At 41.0% G+C, this 26,411-nt stretch overlaps 1 long non-coding RNA gene across 3 annotated transcripts; it reads left to right on the top strand.

Annotated features, from left to right (window-relative positions):
• The first annotated feature begins 932 nt into the window (after positions 1 to 932).
• Positions 933 to 26,006, top strand: LOC142602021 (uncharacterized). Of its 3 annotated transcripts, none has more exons than XR_012835640.1 (4): positions 933 to 1,079; positions 5,361 to 5,566; positions 23,128 to 23,458; positions 24,578 to 26,006. It is a non-coding gene; the product is annotated as an uncharacterized LOC142602021 (long non-coding RNA). The 3 variants fall into 3 exon arrangements; XR_012835641.1 differs by lacking the exon at positions 933 to 1,079 and adding an exon at positions 3,479 to 3,630; XR_012835642.1 differs by lacking the exon at positions 933 to 1,079 and adding an exon at positions 3,479 to 3,777.
• Positions 26,007 to 26,411: the final 405 nt, after the last annotated feature.

Raw genomic sequence — 26,411 nt, 5'->3', positions numbered from 1 at the left:
CAATGTACTTGATTTAAAGTGGGAGAGAGCTGCAAGATCCTCTCTTCACACAGCATTTCCTTCTTGAAGTGGTATTACTGTTGGCTCTAAAGAAAGCATGTTCTCATACTAAAGATTACGCTAAACCCCACCATGTATTATTTATAGAGTAGCTCCCAGGGAATATTTCCTAATTTGAAGGAAAAGCTTGTGGATTTTTGATAGCCAAAAGATTTTCTACTTATTTGACCATTCATTTTCTACTCATATTTGACTACTGTGAAATGGTTTTCTATTATTAGCATAAAAGACATCTTTTGTGCTATTGCTCCTTCTGCCTTAAAGACATGAAAATACAGTTTTAAGATGTCTCGTGAAGGAAAGCAAAGTCATCCATTAAGGTCTTTCCTATGATCCTGTGCGATTCAGACTTGTGCTGTATGATGAAATGTAATGATATCCTTTATATTTTATTTATGTGAAAAAATGTCATTACATTTCATGCATGACAACTGATTGGTAGCTGGTAGGTTTGGATTATTTCTCACAAGCCACATGTACTGCATACGGTCTGTGAAAGCACAGGAGCATACTTTTAAGTTGTGTGGACAGTATATCAGAGAATCTCCCCATGCTACCAATTAATCTCATAAAATGTTAATGTAATCCCTTCACAAATATGTAAATGCAGTGCCACTACGGGTCTGGCAAATAATAAACAATAGTTATCTTATCCTGGCCTTTTCCTTCATGTAATTCTCAGCAATAATTTAGTCCTTGTCTTCCACTCTGAAGGATTTAAATGGAATGACCTTAATTCTCGTTTTGTTTGCTCTCTATCTACTAAGCAGCTGCAGTGAAGACGAAGACAAACAGTAGATTAACAGTGGTACCTTTTATAAGGCTGATTAGTTCTTAAAATATGCTCAGTGGAAACAAAAAAGCATGAAATGAGGTCTGAGAGAGAGGCTTTTACTCTTTTCATTGAAACTGCTACATTTCTTTCAGTAACCCACAGATACCGACTTTTCAATGAAATATTTTCTTGGAGGGCGGTTGTTTTTGCCAGCACAGCCTGTATAATATTTCAGAAGTGCAAGGTACGTACTTCTAAAATCATTTTATCTCATTTATTTTTCTGGTTCAGATGAGAACTTCGTGATGGATGAATTTAAAATATTTACTGATATTGCATATCATCCATTTTTTGGATGATTTTATATATATCATCAGCTGTTAAAACAAAAATGAGAATTGATACGGGTGACAGCTGTAATGGGTGCAGCTGGTATTCCTGAAATTTATAAGCACTTTGCAGAAATATATTTTTAATATGTCCAAAGCGTGTAGGACAGAATGACTTGAGACAATGGGTTGACAACATGGTTTATGGTGTGGCTTAACCACATCTGACAACACCCTGCAAATTTAGGACTGGATGTGCATTTATCCATCAGTCAGCAAGGCAAAATGTACTTTCCTGAGCTGGTGTTAGTTGATAAAAGGTGTGATAAAAGGGTAAAATAATACCTCCATCGGGATTTCTGTTATTACACCTATCTCCCCCAAAAGGTTACCCCTTCTGCAGCACATGGTCTGCTCCGTTTGCTGGTGGAGGGGAGAGCAAGCTTGCTGATTTAGCCAGCTTGCGAAATCATCCACATCCCCTTCCTGAAGCACCTAGGCATTCCTTAGATGTCTGCTATCAAAATCCTCACCCAGCCTGACCCTGCTTATCAACAGCTTGTTGTTCTTTCAAAGAGTTGAAAGGATTACGGCAGATTAGCTAACACAGCTCCCTTCCCCATATTGTTCTGTGTGACAGTCAGTTCTATAATAAAAATAAAATAGCAATTTTAAAGCAAGTTTTAAGAGTGGATGTACTTCTAATTTGCTGAAACTCATGTTTCGCTATAGCTGAATCAATTTTTGTACTTTTTTAATCTCTGTTTATCAGCAGCCAACTATTTTTTCCCCTGTTTTTTTACTTGATCTGGTTTAGTTGTAATGAAATTCACCTCATGTCTAGTAAAATTCCATCCTCTGAGAAGACATTCTGCCATCTGATGTAAAATATATGTTTGTGTTTGATACAGAATGTGCATAAATACATTTTGCATCTAGTTCTCATGTCTGTTTTGATTTTTTAAATATATACCTGTTCAGGTACCTAGCACCATCAAGAATAGCCACAGGTATTTGGACATTAAAAATTTGTGTTTCCAGGAAGCACTTCAGTTTGGAATTGTAACTGAGAGTTATCCACACTCTAAATTTTTTTTGGGGGGAAAAAAAAAAAGGAGATAAAATAAAATGGAAACAGAAAGGAAGAAAGTAGCTGCTACAAAGCTGGGACAAAGGCATCATCAGAGAGAAATTCTAAAGGAAAGCCAAGCTCCTGAGCAAGTCGTGAACCTGGATTACTGCGTTTGCAATAATGTCAAGTTTAAAAGAAGACAGTCAGTTTGGACAGTAACTTCAAAGTCTGTCTCTCCAATGAGACCTGAAGAACTCAAGTCCTGAAGTTGCTTGTAGGCAAAAACGGAGCAATATGGCACCAGTTCCTGTTTTGAAAACTAATAAATTAATCCTTTAATTCTTATTTCACATTTGGTTGACTCAGAGGGCTTCAGTGACATTAATCATTGTTTAGCATGGATGTTTATCATCCTGAAACATTTAATGTGTTTCTTCTGGCATAAGTGACTTTCTCGAGATCAGGTCGGAAAATGGGAACCACTTGCACACAAAATTCAATGGCACACGTCAAGCCTTGTTTGAATGTGTATCCAAGGGGGTGGCTTTGAGGTGAACAGACTGTGATGGCCACCAGCCCTCCTGCTTGAAGAGCACCAGTACGTGCCAGCCAACCCATCCTGCCAGCCAGCTGGGCACCTCCTGGGTTCAGCTGTGCCCGTTCCTAGGCTTCTTGTCCTCTTGCCCTGCAGATCTGGCCTAATGGGAGACCCTGGGCCAGTGAGGACATACCCAGAGAGCCAGAGTTTAGTTCTGCATGTCTTAATGTTGTATAAATGGTTGTAACAAACTTTTGTCCTTTTGTATGCCAAACTCCATCCTCATTTTTTTAAAATTAAAAAGTCTCCTTTGGACTGTATTTTCATTTTTCTAGTCAAAGAGAGTTCCATCTGCTCTGGAGAACTGGCAAGTGGTCTTCATTCTTGTCATCTTCAGCCTCACTGGTCACTGTGTTACGTTTGCTGGGTACAGAGCCATGTAGGACTATGGGCTCAGGAAGCTGTGTGTTTTCTGCTTGTATCAGGAGAGATTTTAGAAATTCTGGAAGGTCACCCTTATTTAGAAGTCAAACTCTGGGTTTGAGAGATGAAATGTTGGCAGTAAGGTCTGAAATCACCTTTTAGGCTTGAGCACTTGCATGGGAGCCAACTGGTCACTACCTACCTGGGTGGGTGTAAAGTGTTACACATCACTTTTCATGCACTTCAAGTTCAAGAGATGTGAGACAGCCCTGGTCTGGAAACTGCATAGCTACAGTAGCAGCGTCTCTGCGGCTTGACCTAATAAGTCCTGCTGAGGTGCAGAAACACAGAAGATTTGGCAGTTCTGTCTTTTTCCTTGATCCCTGTCTGGAGCAAGTCCCTTTTCGCTCTCTTTGTCACTTGTGACTGTTAGGTATGCAGAACAAACTCTTATTTCCTTTTTGTTGCCAAGTTATTAATTGATGTTCAGGAGAGGATGGGAGGAAAGAAGCTTTGTCTGGCTCTGAAAAGCACCAGATGTGCGGTTTTTGAATTGAGGAGAAGAATTAATTAAAATGAGGTAATAATATTAATCTGTTGACTGCGGTTAAGGTTGGCTGTAACAGGAGGGGGAGCTCTCAGCGCATCAGGCAGGGGAAAGGGGGCTGGTGGGGAGCTCGGCTCTCCCAAACCAGAGAGGGGCTGGGGGCCCTCCTGCGCTGCAGCAGGAGTGTGTGTGTGTCGGGCAGGCGGGTGTCTTGTCACCCCCTTCACCAAAATACCTGTGTGACTCTGCTGGGCTGCTGCCACACTCAACCCAAAGGCAGAAGCAGGAATGAATATTCAGTGATGAATGCCAGTGGAAATGCTGATGGGAGGAATGAAGTACAAATTAAGAAGCATTGGGATTCTTCTTAAAGTGTGTCTGTTTTGATTGCTATTTCTGTAGATTTTTGCTATGTATTATATTGTTTAACAGAGCAAAAGAAAAACAGAATACATGTTTACTGTGTACTAAGCTGTAAGTACCTTTTTCAGACATCAGTAATCATCCTTTCCAGCTGAGAAGGCAATACACTTGCAATAGAGCTCTCCAAAAAACAGCAATTGTCCTATTTTAATGTTTCTGAAGCTATCCCTTATGGAAAAGCTCTCCTGAATTTAATAAGGGTAAAACGAACAGGGCTATATAGTAATTTCATAGAATTAAAAGAGAATTAGGAATTTAGCAGGAATTATACCTCTGCCGTAGATGAGGCTGGCATTAGCTGATGCGAGGCTGTGTGCAGACCTGCCTCTGCCGTGTGAGTAAATAATCTGTGTGCATGTGTGCGAGCGTGATAAATCCTGATTTCCTACCCAGTCCCAGAGGTTTTTGTGTGCACGTTCTCTGCTGGAAGTGCCGGGCATGTGTCCGGAGCACCTCGCAGCAGAGGAGCACGGAAAGGCAGGATTGCTGCTGTGGCCAGACCCTGCTCCAGCAAGCGCTTGCAAAATGCAGGGCCAAGGTGAACTCTAGTAAGGGAGTCATTGGACTTCAATGTTCCTTGGCAAATTGTATGAAGACTACCAATTTCTCTAGCTTTTAAAAGTTATTTCTGAGAAAATTAGAAATTTCTGAGAAAACTAGAAATGACAAGGGATTTGGGGATGTAATACTCATGGGAAATCATTGTGGCACAGATGCCCAAGTAATTTCATTATTTTGAAATCCCCACTCTTAAGCTTTAAAAGCACATGGACTCCATGATAGGACAATCTTTTTACCCCAAAGGACAAACCATTTTTCTCTTACGCATAATAGTGATTTAAAAAGTTTCATATTTGTGGCAAATTTTTATTTTTTCCATCTTCACCTAAATTATTTTGGCATTAGTGAAAGAAGTACTCCTTGGATTACATGATTTTATTGCTTCCCCTGCAAGGAAATCAGCATCTCCTACTTTTTCTTTTTAGTTTCCCAATCTGATACGTGCAGGTGCTAAGCACCTGAGAGGCAAAAACTTCTTTCAGTTCTTGTGTGCCACCAGTGCAGGAGGCACAGGGGGTACAGAATGGGCTCAATAAACAGTCCTGACAAAAATATTCTCACTAAATAAAGAGGAAAAGGCAAAATGTCATTCTTATTTTACAGATGTGAATGGGTGAAATTTATGTCAACAGGTATTACAACCCAATCTAAGCTGCTCTGTGCAGTTTTTCAAAACAGCCATCACCTGTGCCAGCAGTCGAAATCCCACCTGGCTCCCTATCAGGGATTTTGGGCAGCTGAAAGCCACGGCATGTGAACCGCGGTGGCTCCACTGAAGATGGTGAGCGATGGATCCATAGCTGTCTGAGTGCAAGTTCTGGCCCTGCCAGCTTTACAGGTAAGCTGGGTTACCTGCAATACTCATTTTTGCTTGCTTTCTTTAAGACTCTTGAGTTTTATTGATAAATTAGTGCTGTTTTGCCTGCAAATCCATGGAACTTTGGTGACATCCAGTGACAGGTTCTGCTGAAAGGTGTTTTTTCCCCCTGAAATGACAGGAGAGAAATGCTGGTACCCTGCTGGTTTCCCTTAATGGGATCAGCAGATGAATTTGAACACAGGCTGAAAGTCAGACTCTCAAACCATGTACCATCCATTGTTTTAAGGCAGTTGGGATTTACATTAGGTTTACCTTCAATCTTTAACGTGTATATTGCTGTTGAAAAGGTGTTAATTAATCATAATTTAAAGCCAACATCTTCTCTGGCAATCCATTTAAATAAGCTGAGGGACTTTGAAGAACTTTCTCAGGGCTTCTCTCCTAACTTTCCTGAGGTGTCTCTTAAAGAAATTGTCTGAATGTCAACGTCAAACCTGTGAATAGTGCCTCATGTTTTAATATTTTTTCAGGTAGTTTAATTAATATTGGAGTAAAACCTCAATTGTTGGAGGAAAAAGAAAAGAAAAATCAGTGATTACATACTCTGACAGTGATATAAAAAATAATAAACTAACTGTGGTAATTTACTTAAAGAGGCAGACAATCATAGATTAAATTTTCAAAACCAAATTATTGCATTCACCTCCTAAAGTGTAGTGTTTTAAGCTAAATAGAATCCAGGGTTAAATGACATTGCAAGCTGGAGAGAAATCAATGAATAGTTAAAAACTATATTCAAGCTAAATTGCCAAATGGTTAGCATTGTATAGTAACATTCAAATCACAGCGATTGTTCCTGTAATAAATATAATTTCTATAGCATTTCCTTAGATTATTCAGTTAATCGCCAGCGCTGTTTTACCTCTTTATAATAATGCGCGCTTTCTTTTAAAAAAAAAAAAAAAAAAAGAACTTGGTTATTTCTTTGGTCAGGGCCTATTTGCTCCTTTTTTATGTGAGATTTTCAATACTCTGCAATGATGCCGAGCAAAAAAGGTCCATCCACTTCACTTGTGATGCCTCGTGCATTACCTAAAGCACAACAGAACAATGCCAGACAACAGAGCCTTTCTCCCCGCTAACAATGCAGTCACCATGACAACCAGCAGAAGAACGTTTGGCCAGAAAAAGCTGGGAGCTTGGCGGACCAGCCTAATCAAAAAATGGAATAACATGACAACAATTACACTGATGAGTGAGAGGGAAGCTACAGATGCATTCAGACACCTATGGCACTGCCGGCTGGATGCATTCAGCGTGTTTTTTTTGTTGTTTAGTGTCTTGTGTTTTTTAAGAGCAGGTAAATAGACAAGATCGAATTGTGTAACAGAATGTCAGTGCTCTAGTTAAATTGAAAATTCCTTTTCTTTTGCTGTGCTACTTCAAGCACACTGAAGAGGCTTTAGGAGAGATGAGGTTTTGAAGTGAAATATGTAATAGATACAATATGAGTGTCACAAGCCAACTTTATTTAGCTTTAAAAATGTAAACTCAGATTTTCAAATACACGGATGCAAATAAATATGACCAGATTGTGCAATGAATAACTGATCTCGCCTTTCACTTTAATTTCAGAACACTGAACACGTGTCAAGCATTGATTAGAAGTGATGGCTTGTTGTTTTTAAACCAAGCCCTTCTGCATATTAGTATCCGCTGTAAAATTTATCACAGCATTTTGTGCAGACCTCTCTTCCAGCTCCAGGGAAACTTGAACTGCAACTGTACATGTGCCACAAATCAAGCAGCAGACATAACAATGTAGTTCTTTTAAATATCCCAAATTTAGCGTCACGCTAATAGCCTCCTATTATAAGCTCCCAATTGTATGTTAGAAGTTCTGGTATTTTCTTTATAGGAAAGGGGGGAAGGGAATTTTCGCTGCTATTGCTGAAAAAAAATGTGTCTGTGATTTCTACTGTTGAGAATAATTTTTACATTTTAGGGAAGTGAATGGAGGAGGGAAGCTGCTGGTTTTAAATGGTGAGGTATTTGGGGATAGCCAGGAGGTGGTTTAGTGATTTTAAAAGAGCGGTGGGCACAAAACCCTGGCCATTTCTTTGTGTTTATCTAACAATGGCATGCTGAAGTCCTGCAGCCAGTCCTTTCCGTACTACCCCCTGCCTTAGCCAAAACTGCCTCTATACGCCCTCCTGCCCCCTTTCATGCTCTTGCTGGCTGCTGGGTAAATGTTGCGGCCAGCTTTAGATAAGGTATCGCATGGAATTACTAATGATTTAAATGCGTAATTAAAATCACTATCTGAAAAAATGCTCAGGCAAACCTTTGCCCTTGCCTGAAGCACTTTGAACTTGACTGGTTGTGTAAAGGAGCCTTCAACCATTGCAAAGAGAAAGCCAGGGGATTCTCCTACCGGAAGCAAATCTTTGCCTGGCATAGCCATCGGCACTCATTGCTGAGCCTCCAGCACACAGGATGAGGAGACTGCTGGGCGCCAGGGATGGGCCATACAACTGGATATTAGGAAAAATTTCTTCACCAAAAGGGTTGTCAAGCATTGGAACAGGCTTCCCAGGGAAGTGGTTGAGTCACCATCCCTGGAGGAATTTAAAACACACATAGGTGTGGTGCTTAGGGACGTGGTTTAGTGGTTGGACTTGGCAGTGCTAGGTTAACGGTTGGACTTGATGATCTTAAAGGCCTTTTCCAAACAAAACGATTCTATGATTCTGTGATTCAACAAACTGAGGATGGAATACAAGCTAGCAGCAAAGCTGAATGGTGCTTTATATGCAGTTGTCATTACACACTGGCATCATCCCCATAAGTTAACATAAGTCAGCAGTATAAAAGATTTTAGGCTGCCATCTTCTACTCCTACTCTGCCACTCTCCCACTAAATTCTGCTCTCCCACTTGCCCACCACATTTCTAGCACCATCTTCACATCTGAATTCAGTACTCAGCTAGAGATACCTCCATAGAGATCCTTAACCCCATATGCTACTTGTTTTGTACATGTACAAAACTCCTTCTCTCTTGCTCTCTGAGATGCCTGCATTTCAGTGAAACACCGATGATGATCATCACCTTTGTGCAGCCATCTAAAACCCACTATCCCCACCAGAAATGTCTTAAGCCTAGCTGAGCTCAGGCTTTTGGGAATTAAAGTTCCCAGACCAGCAATGAGCTCTTCTCTCAACATAGAAGTGCTAACCCTCATCACACTCGTCTTGGAGTTGGGGATATTAGTGCTATGAGGAGGGACAGAGGAAAAATAGGAGGTGAGCTTAGGTTGTTTGCTGGGCACCATTTAGGTTAAATTAGAAAAGATGTTGAAGAGATTAGATAGAACAGTTCTGGGTGATAATGGTAAAGCTTAACAGAAACCTTAGGAATAAGATAGAAAAGGGCGGAAATGGAGAGATTAAGAGAATAGGGATTGTATTGAAGACAAGTTCAGGTCAGCCATGCCTAGGCTGGAGAGTGGGGATAAACGGATTAATGCAGAGGAGGCTAGAACAAGGCTGGGGCCTTAATCATGGTTGTACAGCAAGCTACCATGCTTGCCCTGGCACCCTGTTGACCTTGGATCTGTCCTCCTCTTACACCGGTCCTGTACATCTGGCCTTCTGCTTGCCCTAATGAGTGTTAAATATTAGAAGAGTTGGGGGTTTCCTCTCTTCTTTCTTTTTTCTTTCCATGGAAGACCATGTTTCCTTGCTCTGCTTCTGGCTCTCCACCCCATTAAATCCCCTCAGGCATCCATGAAGGCACAGAAAGAAGATACGTTGTAGGAAAGTGAGCCTTCTTTCTACTAGACTTGGGGCAGCAAAGCCTCCACCTGCCTGTGAGTGCCCTTGATAACTTGAACAGGCTGGTATACCCTTGGGGTAGGCTATTTTCTTTAAAAATCTGTCTCTGTAAGAGAATTGTGAAGGTAGAGGCAGGTGCCTGCTCAGGAGATGGGGAGGCTGTGGACAAGAAGGCCTCAAGGTATGTTGGGTTGTTACAACATCTCAAGAGAACAAGACAACAGGCACTGGTACATCAAATCAAAAGAATAAGCGAGATCTTGCAAATTTTAGAACTGGAGGCATGCAGAAAGAGCAAATTACAAGGAAATGAGACTTAAGGTCCCCTCGCAAATCCCTGAGAAAGCAGAGGATCAATCAGGAGCCAACAGAGGTGGCTCCAGCCATGCTGCTGCTCTGGCACTGCGTGCACCTGAGTGTGGGGGGTTAGCACAGTGCCAAGTCTGCTCTCCTGCTGGAGCCAGCCCTCCCTCACTGGTCCTCCTCCTCTTCCTCCTTCCCTGCCTAACCTGGTGAAGAAGGGAGCCGGCAGACAGTGGGCTGTGCAGATGTGCCATGCTGGTTTGGCATGCTGGAATAAGGAACGGGGAAGAAGTATCCCCAAAATGGTCTAAAGAGGATGTTTACTCTAGAAGCCTCTCTTCTGGATCTGAGCTGCCTGCTTACTTCAACGAAATAAGTACTTTTATTACTCGCACATATACACAACCCAAGGGGATGCTCCATAGTAAAAAAAAAAAAAAAAAAAAAAAAAAAAGGAAGTAGCATTTACACATCTTGAAATGTATTTGTTTCCCTTGAAGTGCACAGAAAACTTTACATGCTCCTGAGGTCAGGCTGTCACTGGTCTGTACTAGCCCGGGGCATTTTTTGCTGTTTTAAATACAGGTGTTATGTTTGCTCTTTCTCAGTCAGACAATACCAGCCTGACTTCATAGATTTTTATTTTTACTCCTTTCTGTAGGGCTCAGAATTTCATGTGTCAGCCCTTTCAGTAGTCGGGGAGGAAGGTTATCTCATGTACCTTCCTTGAGCACATTGAGCTCTTTGAATCCTTCTTCCGCCTAAGATATAAAATCCTATTCTAACCATTTCTAGATACTTTTCCTATTAGCCAAGCTGCTTTTGTTCCCAGCTTCTACTTTGTTGTCCTAACTGAAACCTAATGTAAATTAATAATTTAGTTTGGGGGTCGTACACGTGTTATTTTTAACCTCATCCTCTTTTCTTTGTTCCTTCTTCTCTTTTTATTGTTGAGAGCAGGGAACATTTTGACAGCTAATTTTCACTTCCTTTGGAGAAACATTTTGGGTAAAACCCTGATCCTGGTCTTCCCATTACTTACATGTCATGAAAACATTTGCTTTCTCTTTAATATATAGTAAATTACAGGTGTTGAAACATGCTTCTTGATCATGTCTCATTTTACTGAGCATAAAGCTTTCTCTGTGTAAAGGATCCATTAAAAAAAAATCGAGTCTGTCTTTATGCTTAGGACATCTTAGTAATACAAATTAGAGTATTATTGCCACAAATCTTTTACTAAAATATCAGAACACACATTTTTTTCATTGATATCCATAGCTTTTTATATCAATGAGAAAAAAATGTGATTGATGCAAAAGACAGAGGAAAACATCGGTGCCATTGTTGTATATTGTACATAATGTACAATTGTATATTTTTACAAAATGCATAATTGTATATAATTGTATTGTGCTGTATAAAATGTACGTTATAGTTTGCAGTATACATACATGCTAGGTTAGATGCTGGCCCTCTGAATATGAAAACAAAACTCCAGATTACATTCTGTTTCAATTAATGGAAAAGTTGTGTGGCCAAGTTTTTACATATAATACTGTTTCCGTTAAAAATATAGAAATATTTTCCCCTTGCACATCATTCTGATTTTTTTTTTTTTTTTTTTAAAGAAAGGAATGTATTTCTTAGCATAGTATAATCTTTAAATTGCTGTGGGGGCTTGCAGGGTTTGAACATCTCATTTCTTTCTAATTTTTCTTCCCCTGGTATTTAAAAATCATGATACCTGATAAAAAAACCCTGAACTCAAGAAGAGACATGGGGTTTAAGTTAGAAATAGAAGATTGCTTAGTATGTTAGTGGAACCAAATGTTAGTATTTACACAATATATTTATTCTTTCACTTGAATTTTTCCTTTCTTCTTTTTATGTTTATCCTATCCATATAGCAGCCATATTCTGATCTGAGTGGCACTTTTGGGCATCTGATGTTTGAATTTCCCATCCATAATTAATATTACTCTAATAATCTTTAGGAATGACTTAAAGCACCACCCTTCACCACAGGTTGTTCAGGGCTGTTTTTATGGACTAGTGCACTTTTAGCAAGTCAAACCTACTTGGAGTGCAGCAAAGTCCTTTCTTCTCCCGCTCTGCTCCCCTCCTTTCCCCATCCCCCACTGACAGCATGATGACCCAGGGAAGATTTTTCCTCTTTTATACTGTCCCACTCGGTTGCCATCCTTAGGACAAACTGCATGAAGAACTCACCAACCTGCAACTGGCAGGGGTGTTTGCAGGCTTCTGGAACACAATATGATTCTCCATCCATCCATTGATAGTTGGTGAATATCTCATTGACTTTTCAGGGTTGGGTTTTGGGGTTTTTTCTTCCCTTTCTGCCCCTTTTACATCTCCCTGTCCTGTCTTCTCTTCCTTGTCCAAGGCCCCTCACTTTTCTTTCCGTTGAGCTTCTTGTAATTAACATACCTATAAATAAACAATTATGCCACTTGCAGCCTTATCCAGACTGTCTAGCTGAAGTAAAATCTAACCTGGTCCTGCCTAAGGAGTTTGTTCTTTGTAAAAAGCTGAGATCTCTCTGTTATCAAGGGATAGCAGAAAAGTGGTTCGTGTTTCTAAATACGCAAAAACAAGAATTCTAAAGAGGAATGAACAACTGCACTTGCAAATAAGAAGCCTATCTCAGTTTTCAAAGTTTTGGGTCATTGTATCAAGATGAAATTTCCTATAGTTTCATTGGATAAGCTTTCTGGAAGAAAGATAAGTCAATAGTCTTAAATAGTGTGAGGAATGCTGGCAAGAAAACCATCCCAGAATCTGAGAAGAGATTGAAAAGCAACAGTAGGAATAGCAGGCTGGGAATTTGATACAGCCTTTACCTTTTTCATGATTTTTTTAAGTAAAAAGGGGAAAGATGGATGACATTCAGCTGACGGAATATCATCAACAGACACAGGTGCTGTTTCTCCAGGGACAAGAGGCAGCAAGTTTCACACTCTTCTTTGAATAGCCAGCAACAGGAGTGAGTTCCTACTCTGACCAGAGGAGTGGGCTCCTAGGAGGAGTCTTGCGAGACCTGCAGAGGTGAAGTCTGGGCTGTGGGGAAGTTGGAAGCTAGAGAAGAATGCAGTCCTGAGACTTTCCTCACCAGCACCAAGTAAGTATTGCACCATAGAAAGGATCAGCTCAAGTCCCAAGGGTGATGCTGTGGTCCCCAGGACCCCTGTGTGGGTCTTCAGACTTGGTTGGTTTCTGGTAGGAGAAGTTCAGCAAGTATGCTGGGCCTTGAATACAGGACAGTCTAGCTCACCTCTTCAGCTGAAACCTGGTATGTCAGACAAGGACTTTGGTCAGAAGATGTTATTTTTATGTTCTAACTCTCATTCCTGTGGAGTGTATATGTTTGGAGACCCACTGTTGTAAGTCTGCCTTCTTTTTTGGAGACAAACATGGATCCAGTTATTCTGGAGCAGATCTTGGTGGCTTTAGACACTATTGTATTTTACTTGAATAATAACAGAGCAGAAATTGCTTCCCTCCCTCTTATTTCATCCAAGATCCTTCTAATCTATCTTCAGTCCTCACCACCTCGCTAAAAGCTCACGTGACTTCTGCGTGGCCAAATCTCAGAAGACTGCATTACTGCCCTTTTTCTGCCATTAGCAATCGTCTCCTCCTTCAGGTCCAGCAGCTGTCACTTACTTTCTAGGTCTGCAGTAATTCACATGAAGAATTGTTCTGATGCAGGGGTTTTTTTTGTTGTTGTTGAGGTCCGACAAAGCTTTGTGCCAGCCCCTTTGGCTTCTCTTCACAGAAGTTTCTACTACTTAGTTACAGATGTTAAAGGTACTCCCATCACACCTACCTGCAAGCTGCTGTGGCTAACAGATACTAGGAGAGAGTGAGGCATGATGTCACCACAAAACAGGTGACACACAAACTCCTTGTAAGCAGTAGATGGACATTATCTTATACCAAAAAAAAAATAAAATCTTTTTGTAGAAGAGAAGAATTAATTGATGTCTTCACAATAACAAACAAAATATGGGGTTTTCTCTGTTTTTATTAAACTAAATAACAAAATGCACTGAGCTCAATGGTTTTAAATTAAACTCTTACAGAAGATATATTTTTACTCAGTGCAAAACTGGGAATATTTCTCTCCAAAGGACATACAACCTTAAATACAATCTAATGCAACGAAACATCAATTTGAACTCTGAATTGTTTTCCAATATCTGACTATAGAGACATATAATCACTGGTGCTGCATTCTTAAATTGAAGTTAAAAAAGATGGATAAAGAAATAATATCTAAATGGATATCAGTGGAAAATAGGATTATTTAAGGAGACTCATCTCCTAGGTGGATAAAAATAAGATATTCAGGTAATTTTCAAAATGCAAAGCTATCTTATACAATGGAGACAGCTAAAAAGTACCATTTGCTAGCCCGCAGTGAATGATTTGTAGTCATCAGGATCCTGCAGGTAATTGAGGATATCTGCATCAATGTATTCTGCACTACTGCAAGAGTATTGTTGTAATGAACCGGCGCGCATGTACGAGTGTAATTGCCCTCTAGTGCACAGCCTTGGAACTGATCCCAGCTGTGCCATAGGACTGCACTGCTCAAAGGAAAAAAATCCTGGAAAAAAGTCTGAAACAGGGGGAGCTAAATCCAAACCCCAGTGGCGTCAGGAGGCTCTGAGTAGCCATGGATGTGATAAGGCAGGGAATCCAGTGAGTGCTCACCAAAACCATCCTGTGGTCTGAACCAACACGCGGTAAGTGGAGATGACTGGGGGATTTGCCTCAAAACCTCAGTGCTCCTCCAAACCCAAATGCTAACACAGACATGGCCATTAGGAGCCTAGATAACCATGAGCCTGTTCTGCATCACTTCCAGTTGTTTGCGCAGGGTCATGTTTCACGGGAGGCTCAGGCTGGAGCTCCATAACCTCTTAGCAAAATCTGATATTTCTCTTAGTGCTGACAAAAAATGAGACACTCTGAAGGTGCTAATTCTTTCCTCAACTGTGCAAGAGAATGAGCCCTGTGTTCCCTGTGCAAATCAGGTAAAATCCCCTCCGTGCTAGCCAGCAAACGTTGAAATGGTCTGCAATTAAGGTCATAGCTCCAGCTTCCAAGCTGGATATTTTCTTTGAGTTACTTCTCACTACATAAGATGTAAGGATTTGCGGGTAAGGGAAAGGAATGTCTAGACAAATCATTGCACATTGCAGTACCTTTTCTCCTTACGTGAAGAAATGATTTGGTGATTTGTGTGGTTCTCATACACGTCTCACTAGTTGTTTGTTCACAAATTTGAGTCCTTTGTTGCTCCTGGTTCTGTGTCTGGTGTTGTAGTTATTGCAGGTTGTGCACGGTTATCCGCCTTCTCTCTGCTTTACTCAGTGTTACCGGACAGTTATCCCATGGTCTGTAAGGGACTGATTGTCGGCAGTATTTCAGTTCCTTGATTGCTGTGGTAAGCTGCTATGGGTGAAGTAGGAATAAAATAATGTAAAGACTTTTTGTCAGTGTTTTCTAAATTTTCCTTTGGTTCATTCTCTCCTCTATTCCTCACGTTTCCATCTCACAACTTCTGAGCACATTGACCAGTTTTAACCACATTTCTTAGAGTTTCCCACAAGTACTGTAAAAAATTGTGGCTGGGAAAAGGACAGGGAGGCCCAACACTGAACTTCTCCAAGGCTGAAGCTCTAGCTTGAACCCACCAAGGCCTGTTTTGCTCAGCCTGGGAGCTGGCTAGTCAGCAGCCACATGGCTTGAAACCCCCAGTAGTGCAGCTGGGAGACCGTAGGAGGTATCAGGACCATGGAAGCGGTTTGTTTGTGTAAGTGGAAAATTGGAGATATAGCAGATGGGAGTGAGGTTACACAGCAGATGGAGGCGCTGGTGTTATGGCAGCGTGGAGATGTGAGGGTGAGAACACAGATATCTCAGCAATCAGCTTCACTCATTTGACTGCTCATGGAATAGCCTGATGGTGGTCAAAGGCAGAGGAGCTGAGTCCCCACCATCCTCCCCAAGCAGGCGGAGCTTCTGCAAAATCTGCATTAGCACCAACCTTACGGCAGCATCCCCACCCTGGTTCGTCATTCAGCCACGGCCCCCACACTCTCCCCCAGCAGAACTGGTAGGAATAGAAAGCAAATACTAAAGGAATCTTTTAAAAAAAAAATTAAATCTCCTAACCTAGTATTACTGTTCTCGTCTACTCTAGTTGCAAAGTAGCAGTCACTATTGTTTTAATTAATTTGCATTTTCTTGATTGATTCAGTCCTAATTCCAGTTTCTGGGGATGAGCTGCCCATTCGTTGCCCCTCACTACGCTTCCCTATAACAAGCTGGGGTCAAGTTTTTGAATCTTCTTAAGGTCTTTCCTGTATGGGATCAACTCTGGATTCCTTTCAAGTCAGTGGTAAAATTTCTATTGACTTTCACAGAATTTTGTCCATAGCGATTTCAGTATAGGGCATCTCTTCACTATTTGTCTTTATATAAGACCTTATCAAAGTTTTAAATCTGCCAAAGCTGTATCTGAGAGTTTGCACTCTTACTAATAAGATCTACGTGTTCTTCAGTCATCAACTTAAAAGAAAAAGTCAATTTCTACAGATCATTTTCCTGGTTTTCACACCATTGTCCTTCCTTTTCAGAAGGAATAAATACATTTCCAATGCAGTTAGAACCTTTCTACAATAGCATGTAAGAAATGGCCTCTGCCACCAGACATTTGCAGCAAAACTGTGTTATTACATTTAAATTTCCAAGACTCAGTAGCCAGCAAGTTACTAGAGTTCTATTGTAGTTGTGATACATGAACTGCACATTGTTATGGTAATGACTTTTTTTTTTATTCCCTTTGAAGTAGCAGTGTAAATACAAAGAATATCACGTTGGTCTTGGAATGATATCTCCTTTGCCTCAACTCTGTGTACCACGCAGTAATCAGAATTGTGTAAGAAAAAATTAAAACACGATACAGCTCATTCAGTGTTCCTGCTAGCTTAACAAAGGTCAAAGCTAAGCCAAAGCATCTGTAAGCATTAACTTCAAAATAAGTGAAGGAAAATATAAATGATACTTTCCCTGGCCATCAGTCATGACACCCAGGAAGCTGGTCTTCAGGTTCAAAGATGGCCTTGGGGCAGAATCCGGATGTACACAGCTGTGCTCTGAAAGCATCATGGTGGTTTATGGGTGGCAGTAAAAAAAGTACATTGTTTCTTCATATAGTCATCATAAAATATTACAGCTGACCAGATGGTGGAGCAATTACATTTCCATAGTTCTAAATGGCTATTTAGCTTATCCACTTGTGAACTGTTAATTAAAATTGGAAAAGATATCATTCACATTCAAAGGGAAGACATCACTATATGGGACATGCTTAAACAAAGACTCAAAAATTTTATTAAACCAGAGATCCATTTCCTTCACCTTCCCACCCACCTTAGTAAGAAACAAACAAACAAACAAAAAGACTTTGACAATAGGTCTGTGGCGTAACCGGATGAAAAGCAGGAAACTGAGGGAGCTGTGCTGTCCTGAGAGCACAGGTGCCCAACTCGTCGCGTTGTTTGCTGCGAACGAGCTGAACCCCTCCAGCTGCATGGGTGAGCACATGCTGCAGTGAAGATCGCTCACACACACACACACACACACACACAGAGGGATGAGCTGCTGTGTGAACGTAACCCCCTCCCCCAGAACCAGCTGGCATTGACACTGACTGCACCCTGCGCCATCAGGTCGCATTTGCGTGGGTATTTGTCTTCATTCAGTTGCAACATAGATAGTTTGAGGGTTCAGCTTTATGCAATAGTTAGTCAATGTGCTATTAAATTCTATTACAAACTAAGGATTAATTTAGCCAAACAGATATACAGTTCAAAGTACTTATCTATTAGGGTAATGATATATTCCTATTTTGTTATAAAGTGAATTTTTCTGCCATTGCCTTGATATGGGTACACAGGAGCTAATTCATTAACAAACAAAGGAGTCTTAGGGCTGAAGTGAATAAGGCAGGGAAGGTTTTTAGGAAGAAGCAATATCTTTTATTGGTCAATCTAATTTAAATGGAAAAAGAACAGACAATACTTCTTCAAGACTGAAACAGATGAGAGCAGAGAGGGGTTTAATGTACCTTAATGCATTCACTTTAAATCACTCTCTTTAGCTGATTCAAGTTAACTTTCCTGAGTGCCTGCATGTAGACTAACCCTCAGGCTTCTGAAGATGGAGCTGCTGGGAGTCCTCAGCTCCCACCCAGCCTCCACTCAAAGCCATTGGAGTCTCAGTCCCTCTGCGGCATCAGCCCTTTGAGAGGGTAAAAGCCGCAGGTTCCCCACCGCCACCGTGTGCCCCGTGGTACCAGAGGGCAAGGAGGATGTGCATGGTCACCAGCATGGTCTGTCCTATGCCCGGTCTCACGTTTCCCCCCTCCTGGTGTGTCATGACCCTGATTGTGCTGGAGGACTGCAACAGCCTCAAGCCTGTATGGGCTTCTCTTGGCCCATGGAGGGGGAAAGTACGGTCTGCTCTTATTGTCCATAAGGTTGAAAATACCCAAACCAGCTCAAACAAGAAAATGTAAAGAAGAAAAAAGAAGAAGGGAGACCTGTGTCTCAGCCACCATCCAATGACTTCAGGCACCCGCAGAGCTCTGTAGTTAACATGACCTTGGTAACCTGGGTTCACTGGGAAAGAAGAGACTTCAATAACTGGAGTTTGATGGCATTTGAAAACAATTAACATGCTAAATACTTTTATAGTTTACCTACTGGGGGTGCTAAACACACATTGCTGATCATTTCTGCCCATTCGATTTCTCAGCAATTTTTAAGTCCTCCTCCTGTTGAATGTATAATGTTTAAGGAAGCCACAGGAGGAGACACTCATACCGCAGTAGCTGCACCATTGTTGCTTAGGAGGAATCAGCCAAGACTGTAATTCACAATTTTTCTTCTTCAAAGGATTTCTGCATTGTCTCCTGTTAGAGTACCTTAAGGCTGTGCCTTAAAATATATGGAATTATATGTTAGAAATAATGTTCCTCTCCATTACGGAAGGCCTTTAATTTAAAAGGCGCTCTCATAGAGACCACCCTTTAAAACTTGTCCCCTCTTTCTGGGAAGCTCACAGCTTTGTGCCTGCCCTTGCTCCAGACCCCCAGGCTCTGCTGCACTGTCCCTCTCATGGAGCAGCCCTCCTGCACCTGGCTGGGGAGGAGATCACAGCTCAGTCCACTGAGCCAGAACACGGCTCTTTTAGAGGACAGGCGTGATACTTGAATTCCCAGGCAAGCAGTCAGCTAAGGCAACCTGTTTTTTCCCTTGCCGTGGCAATTTCTAAATGCAGAGCCAGAGCAAAAGCTCCTTCTCCCAGCTCCTGGCTCCTCAGCTAGGAGCTCATTAAGCTTATTTCCTGAATTTCCTTAGACTTTGTCACTTCCTGGCTCCTGTATCCTTTCCTTTTAATGCTGTGACTGTCCTATAAGAGTATCTCAGGTAGCTTAAAACTGCCCTGGATGGCACTGCCAGCATGTGGCAAACCTGAGTTCATATCCAAAGTCCTGGATAGACTTGTACAAGTTTCTCTCAAGCCTGTTTTTACCTCCGTGGCTTCACTCCCACATCAGTGAAAGCTAGCGAATGATGAAAATATGAAGAACTGGATTTCTTAAAAGCATTAGAAGGCATGGGCTTTCAATAAAAAATAAGGAACAAAAGTAGAACTAGCTGCTGCCTGGTTTTTTGAGCCACGTCTGTAATACTCCATTACAGGAAAAGAGAGTCTGAGCTCTGAAAGCAGAGCCGGCTTGAGCCTTCACACCAGGGAAGGCCAACTGGTTTGGTTTCTATTTTTAACACTTTGTTTATAGTGAAAACCAAGTGAGCTGGGTCTGGCTGTATTTTACGGAAAATGCATCTTTGAGTGGGAACTATACAAAACATACTAGTACTCAATCCTCCCAAATTTAAGAGAGCTATAATTAGCATTGCATGGAAATGCTTAAGTGATGCAAATTGCAGCTACCTTGCACTTTCCTTCATCCAGGGAATCCCAAGTTCCTTCACAGTGAATTATTGTAGGAAGATTTTGGTGGCCATTTTTTGGTCAGCAGTGTTTGCACTCGTTCTGCATTTAGTGAAGTGGGGCATCCACATGACTGCGTGTGCTTTGAAGAGAACAACTGAAACCACCATACCAAGAGAGTCTACGGGTATGACCTTTACCAATATGTTAACAATCCCACTTGCAGACTGTTTGCGGGAATCAGTTTTCCTTTCCTTGACTTCAAAGTTGGATGCTGAATTATACAACTCTCCAATTCTCTTGACTGGTCTTTCTGTTCTCTGAAGATTGACTCATTTCCTCTGTTTGAATAAGATAGTAAAAGTGGATATAAAATATTATTTTGCAATTGTAATCAGAATAGCTCTCAGTGCAGATATTAATAGTGAATTCTAAGACTCTGCCTGATAACAGCTGAGTTTATGGTTTCATGGGCTGGATTCTGCTCTCATTTGTTGCATTGTAAACCCAGAGTAACTCCCAGAAGTCAACTGACTTTCTCCAGATTTCTGCAGAGATAGCGGAGATCTGCCTCTTGCTCTGTGTTTCTTCTGCGGTGGTGGGGGGTGACATCATCAGTCTGGATATATGAATCAGGGCGTAGATGAATCAGTTCAGGCAAAATTAAAAGCAGCTCATTCTCTAAACGGAAATCTCTGCTTTTTTGATTCATTTGTATAAAGACATCCGTTACCTCACTGCTCCTCTGACCCAGGTAAATCCTATTTAAACTCTATCAGCTTTTACCCGTCATTTTTTCACTGCAGTTCATACAGTGTTCTCCGAAACACTGAAGCATGAAATCTTGCAGAATTCAACACAGAGGTACAGAAACAACAGGCAGAAATGAGGTATCTTTTATCAGTGAGGCATGTGGCTCTTAGTACTTTTAAGGAGAGGCTGTTGAGCAAGAGCTCTTTCGGAATGCAGTTTGGCTGTTAATTCTTGATTTTGCCAGCTGCTATGTTGCTTCAGACTTTGCAGAAGTGGGTGCCTATCCACGTGTGCATGTTTGAAGCAGTGTGGGAGGATCTCGCGCTGAATCTTGTTTTGTTGGTTAGAGTTCAGAGGCTGAACTGCAGAGTGTAATTCTGAAATTTACCTCTCTCATTAATTCAGATCAGAAGTGTTCCTTTGGCACACCTGCCCTAAGCATACGGAGGAAAAACATCAAAACTGATAACACATTGGAATTTCATGAACATCACATGCCAGTTGTTTCCTCTTTTGATGCAAAGGTCTATCATGGCTTCTTTATTCAGCCTCAAGAAGGAAGAGAAAACACGAACCTGTCTTTGCTCAGACCAAGGCAAGTAGAGGAGAGTCTACTCTGCCTGCAGGCTGGGGCAACCACTGCAATGCACATTTTGAGTTACTCCTTGGTCTCAGAGAAGTTAGATGTTAATTACAGAGCTTCACATTTTTACATCCCCCCTTAATTCTGCCATAACTTAAAGATTCCTTTGGTGCCTTTTTCGTGGGCCACAGTGTGTGAAGTACATTGGTGGTCTGATTGTTTCCGAGTGTCTATTTTTTCTGTGTTTCAAAGATTGTCACTTCACATTATAAAATGACCTTCTAGGAGAGCCGGGGTGAAACAAACCACAGAAAACAAATTGCTGTCTTTTGACTAGATACATTAAAGCCAGCAATTAAGTAACTTTTCTGAGCTCAGTATCTTACCCAGAAGTGTCATCCCAGACGTATATTAAGAATACCATTTGTCTTTTTGAAGGTTTGTAGGGCTGCAATAGCATTCTGCAAACTCCTGGTGTGTCTCAGTTGTCCAAAGTGACTACAGGAGTTAGGGTTGAGCTGCAGTTCAAGTTTCCTGTGTATTCCTGGACATTGCAAACCAGCAGATTTTGAAGCATGGTTACAGGCTGGTAAGCTGGATTTTGAAGCAATGCTGTGAGAGGTCTGCACATGTTTAACCTGGTGCTGTGCCCATATCCAAACCGTATCAGTCCTGTGATTAAACCGACAGGACAGACCCAGCAATGTTTATACCAGTTGCACGTTTAAGGTTCTGCATATCCTACCCCTGATGTCTGCATGCCCAATGGATTTCAGGAATCTGCAACTTCAGAGGGAACAAGTTTTAGAGAAAATGAGAAAAAATGCTGATCATATGGGCCAAGATTTGCAAACATTACCTATGATTAAGTTTTGGGACAGGCATAGGTGTGGGATGGAGGAAATGGTAGGAAAGAGGTTCATGGGACTCTAGGGTTCACAGAGGCTTCTAATGAGGTGCCAGAGAGATGAGGCTGCCTGTGTATTTATAGTAGGGCAAGGCTATGCCACAGTCCGCGGACACCTTCTGAGGGAAAGGAGAGGAAAGGCAATCTGGTGTTGAGGTTCTGTTAGAGAGTCCACAAAGGTCAGGCAAGTTCAAGGTTATCTCTTGACACACGTCAGTCTGCGTGGATGACATACAATCCTCCTGCCACCTCAGCTTCTCAGCTGGGTGTCTGGCTCCTGGGCCTTCTAGATGATCCTGAGAGCATTATTGGCATGGCCAATGCCAATGCGACTGCCTCAAATCCTTCACCCAGTGCTAACCCCACCGCCTGCCCTTGCAGCTCTTACAGCCACCATTCATCTGGCTGAAGGCTCTGGTCCTCTTTGGGAGGAATTCTCCCTGGAACAATGAGTATGCAAGACGCACACCAAATAATAATGAACTACTTGATTACCTAAATGGGACTGTGGGAGGTAGAGCTGATGGACCTAGCTGAATGCCAGATCATTATTAAAGCTGGGTTTAAAAATGACACCATTCCAGTGTGTCATCTCTTGGCAGTCTCCCTCTTTTCAGAGGACCCTTGCAAGGGATCTTGCTGGGGGCTACTGTAGAGTGGAGAGCTGTCAATTAACGTGAGGAGGTCTATGGGCAGAAATATTTTATCAATGGAGTGTTTGGCTCTTCTGGATGCTGTGGGAGAGCAAGGAGGCTTCCCCAGTGCTCTTCTCACCTTGAGTGAGACAGGGCAACTGGAAATGGTCCAGTGGCTGCAGGAGCTTATAATCGTGGCAGAGAACAGTTAATGTGATGCTTTGCAATACAGCTCTAAGGGATGGGGAACCTTTTTGTCCAAAAAGATGAGTATGTGTTTCTTGGATGTCATATGTGTATATCAAATAAAATTTAATTCAGGAAAAAAAAAAAAAAAAGCACGCTAAGATATGTTTGGCGCATCCAACAAGATGCACTGATGGACATAATCTGACATGGAGAAAGTCAGGTGCAGTTATTTCTTAATGATATCTGTCTCCTTTGGCTTAGACTGTGAATGCAGTTATATTTCCAAATATGTACTTGCTGATGTTTTCATTTTTTCAGCGCTGATGACATAAAAGATCTTTGCACTGGGTATGCTGTTTGCTGAGGAAAATTCCACTTGAACTCTGGAGCAATCTGAAGAATTCTGACAGAAAGTTTGAGGGGGCAGGATTTTACTTTGCACTCTCTCTTGACTTAAGTCTGCTCCCTTTGAAGACAGCCTTAAAGCTAACATTGATTTAAATGGAAGCATAAGTAAATCAATCCTGATTGCTTTCTGAAGCCCTGCCCTGAAAATTCTGAGTTCACAGAACTTCCGATTTTACTTCTACTGCTACTTTGTGCCTTACAGTTTAAAAGGAAAGACCTGCCTACCTAAATTTTCATTAGTGTGAGTTAAACTCATTTATTATAATCTTTTGTAATGAACAGTGTTTTTTCTCTTAGGTTTGCAAAGTCTGGAAAAAGCAATGCTTTCAAGAGATTGCACCTAGGAAAAGAAAGGAAACACTGTGCTAGTGTTGAAATAACTTGTTTTAACATTTTGGAACATGTTTTGATAATGAATTTTTATATGCATTTTAAGATGCAATATGTAAATAGAAGCAATATTAATTTTAAAATAAAAATTTGAATGAAATGTTTAAATTCTTTAAATAGATAATTTTAACCCAGCAAAATTTTTCTGCCTGAAACTTCATTTGGTAGCTAACTTAAAAAATATTTGCTGTTTGAATTCCATTTTTGAATTTTCTGGAAAATAGAAAATGCTGTTCCAGACAGTTGTAATATGTGGGAGATATTTTGCTTAGCATTGCAGAATGAAAGGATTGTTATATTTGCGGGACTGTACTCTTTCTGACGAGATTTGTTTAAACGTGGTCGAATACAAGGTATTTTCATCTTCTGGAAGAAGGAATGCTGCTCTTATTTTTAAGGAAGGGACGTGCATTTTGAAAAAAAAAAAAGGGGGGTTGAAATAATTTGGGCTAAAAATAATTGAGCTCTTAGTGTGGGAGTTGGCAGCTAGGAAGTTTTTGGATGGGATCAATGGGGAAAAACTAAGTAGGAGGCAGAGCCCTAATATTAAGCATTAGTGAGATTGCTCCTGGAAGAAGAGCTTGTGTTTGTCTAGCTGCCCTTGAAAAGGACCCTGACATAGTGAAATAGTTTCAGTAAAGGGTTACAAGAAAAAAATCTGGGAAATCTGTCTGCAATAAGAAGGTCTGTCTATGGTAAGAAAGTTTATCTGGAAGACGATGAAGAGGAGGCTCGACCATGGTCTGTAATTTCTACAGAGATGATTTCTGATAGGCCAGGGCTCTTGAACTTTGCAGACCAAGACACAAGTAGGTAGAAAAAAATTCAGACTAAAAATAAGGTACTTTTATGGTGATGCTAATTAACTTTCAGAATAACTTGCCAAGAGATGGAGTAGATTTTCTGTCATTTGAAATCTCGAAACCAGGCATTTTTTTAATTTTTTTTTTTTTAACTATGTGTCTTCCAGCTCATCCCTGGGATACAGACAACACACAGGAATTACCAGCTGGAAACCTCTGTCCCGTGTCATGCAAGGGATAAGGATAGTCCCTTCTGGCTGTATATCTGTGCATATACATTTTAGGTAGAGATGACAAATAAAAGAATAGAAAGAACAGGATAGAAAGGTGCTGCAGAGGTTGACAGTAGAATCATATGGTTACTGCAGATATTATGCTTTAATATTCAGTCTTTGATTCATTTCTTTTGGGCTCAATCTCGAAAGGCTCAGGTCTTAAAAATTAAACTACATACGAAGAGAATGTAGCTGGAGGGATCTGGCATGGGATGGGTTTTCTAAGGCACAGCCGACGGGGCTGGGGGGTGGGGAGGGAAGGTGAAGAATTTGTGCATTAAGAGCAGGCAGCTAACCCGCTTATCTTTGCTGTTGTTTTTAAATCTATGGATTCCAAAGGGAGTGGATTATATTTATATAAATGTATAGAAAGAGGCTTTTGCTCTAAACAGCTCCTAATGCAGGTGAAAACTGTGCATTGATTACTTAAAGAAAGTTAAAATAAAAGCAATTTTTCCCCCATTTCCACACATTGCAGCTTTTGGCCTATCCACTCATAGCTAAAAAAGCATTCTTTCCTGATAATCAAGCTTCAGCTGTCTGAATTTCAGGCCGAGCCTCTCATCTTGAGCTCTGCTGAAGAGCTTCTTTAATTAACCATTATACCACAGATGTTATTGATTTTTTTTTTTTTTTTTTCAAATCTGGTTGAAACATCATTGTGCTGGATCGTCGCCAAGACGAAGGCCTGAATTTTTTGTGCACTGCTTTTACTCCTTCTGCATACCTTATTAGTCTCCATGTCTGTTAAGTGCAACCTTAGTATTAACTCAGAAAATATAGCATTGATTTTTAGCCTTGCAGCCATAATCTAAGGGCTCCTAATTTGGAATGTGGAAACCAGAGTTCTACAAGGAGCTGTATTACTGTACACTTCCTACAAGTAAGACCTTTCACTCTCTTTGCCTTTTTGCCAGACTTTTGATGTGGTTTAAAGTTCTTGGAATTGTTTTGTTGCAAGACATGTCCGAAAGATGTCTGCTTACATGTGTGTAAATAAACATGTGTTTATATATATTTAAAAAAAAAAAAAAAAGAATAAATAAAAAGTGTGATTTGCAAAGATGCTGTTCACCACAGTTTCTGATCATTTCAGCCGAGCTGTGGCAGCTCAGTTTCTCTGCAAACCTGTTTGCTCACCTTTAGCTGCATATATGTAACTTGGGGAGCTAAATTTTGCTGCCCAGGTTCCGATGTTTTGACAGCATTGTTTTAAATTTGACTGTATTTTTCTCTTCTAGCCTGTCATGGGGATACTGGGGTCAGTTATTAGCATGGTGTAACATCTCTGGTAGAATTAATTCTTGAATTGAAGGACTCGGTTAAATGAAGTCTGCATTGTCGGGGGGGTGGGGGGGGGCGCGGTGGGGTGCGTGGTAAGGGGGGGTATGCTTTAGCGTGGGGGAAAAGCTGAGTCCAAGCCTTGAGTGAATCTCAGCCTTCCTAACAGCGGCGCATTCCTTTCAAAATACGTCTTCCTCTGACGATGAATTCAAGAACTAAACCAACAACAATAGGTTCTTAAATTCTGATAAGATTTCTCCGAGTTTAGCGATATGTTATTTAAACATAATTTGAAGCTTTTAAAATACTGTAATGGCACCTCTTGACCTTTCTGAAATCACATGGAGCAAGAGATGGTGAAAAATGTTTATTTACTCTGCATTAGAAGCTAAATCCCTGTTCCTTCTTAGAACCGGTAGTTCTTTTATACTGGGGAACTCAT

The sequence above is a fragment of the Balearica regulorum genome, chromosome 5 (genome assembly GCF_011004875.1).
Source record: "Balearica regulorum gibbericeps isolate bBalReg1 chromosome 5, bBalReg1.pri, whole genome shotgun sequence".
Taxonomy (NCBI): domain Eukaryota; kingdom Metazoa; phylum Chordata; class Aves; order Gruiformes; family Gruidae; genus Balearica; species Balearica regulorum.
This window is presented reverse-complemented; position numbering and strand designations above follow the sequence as displayed.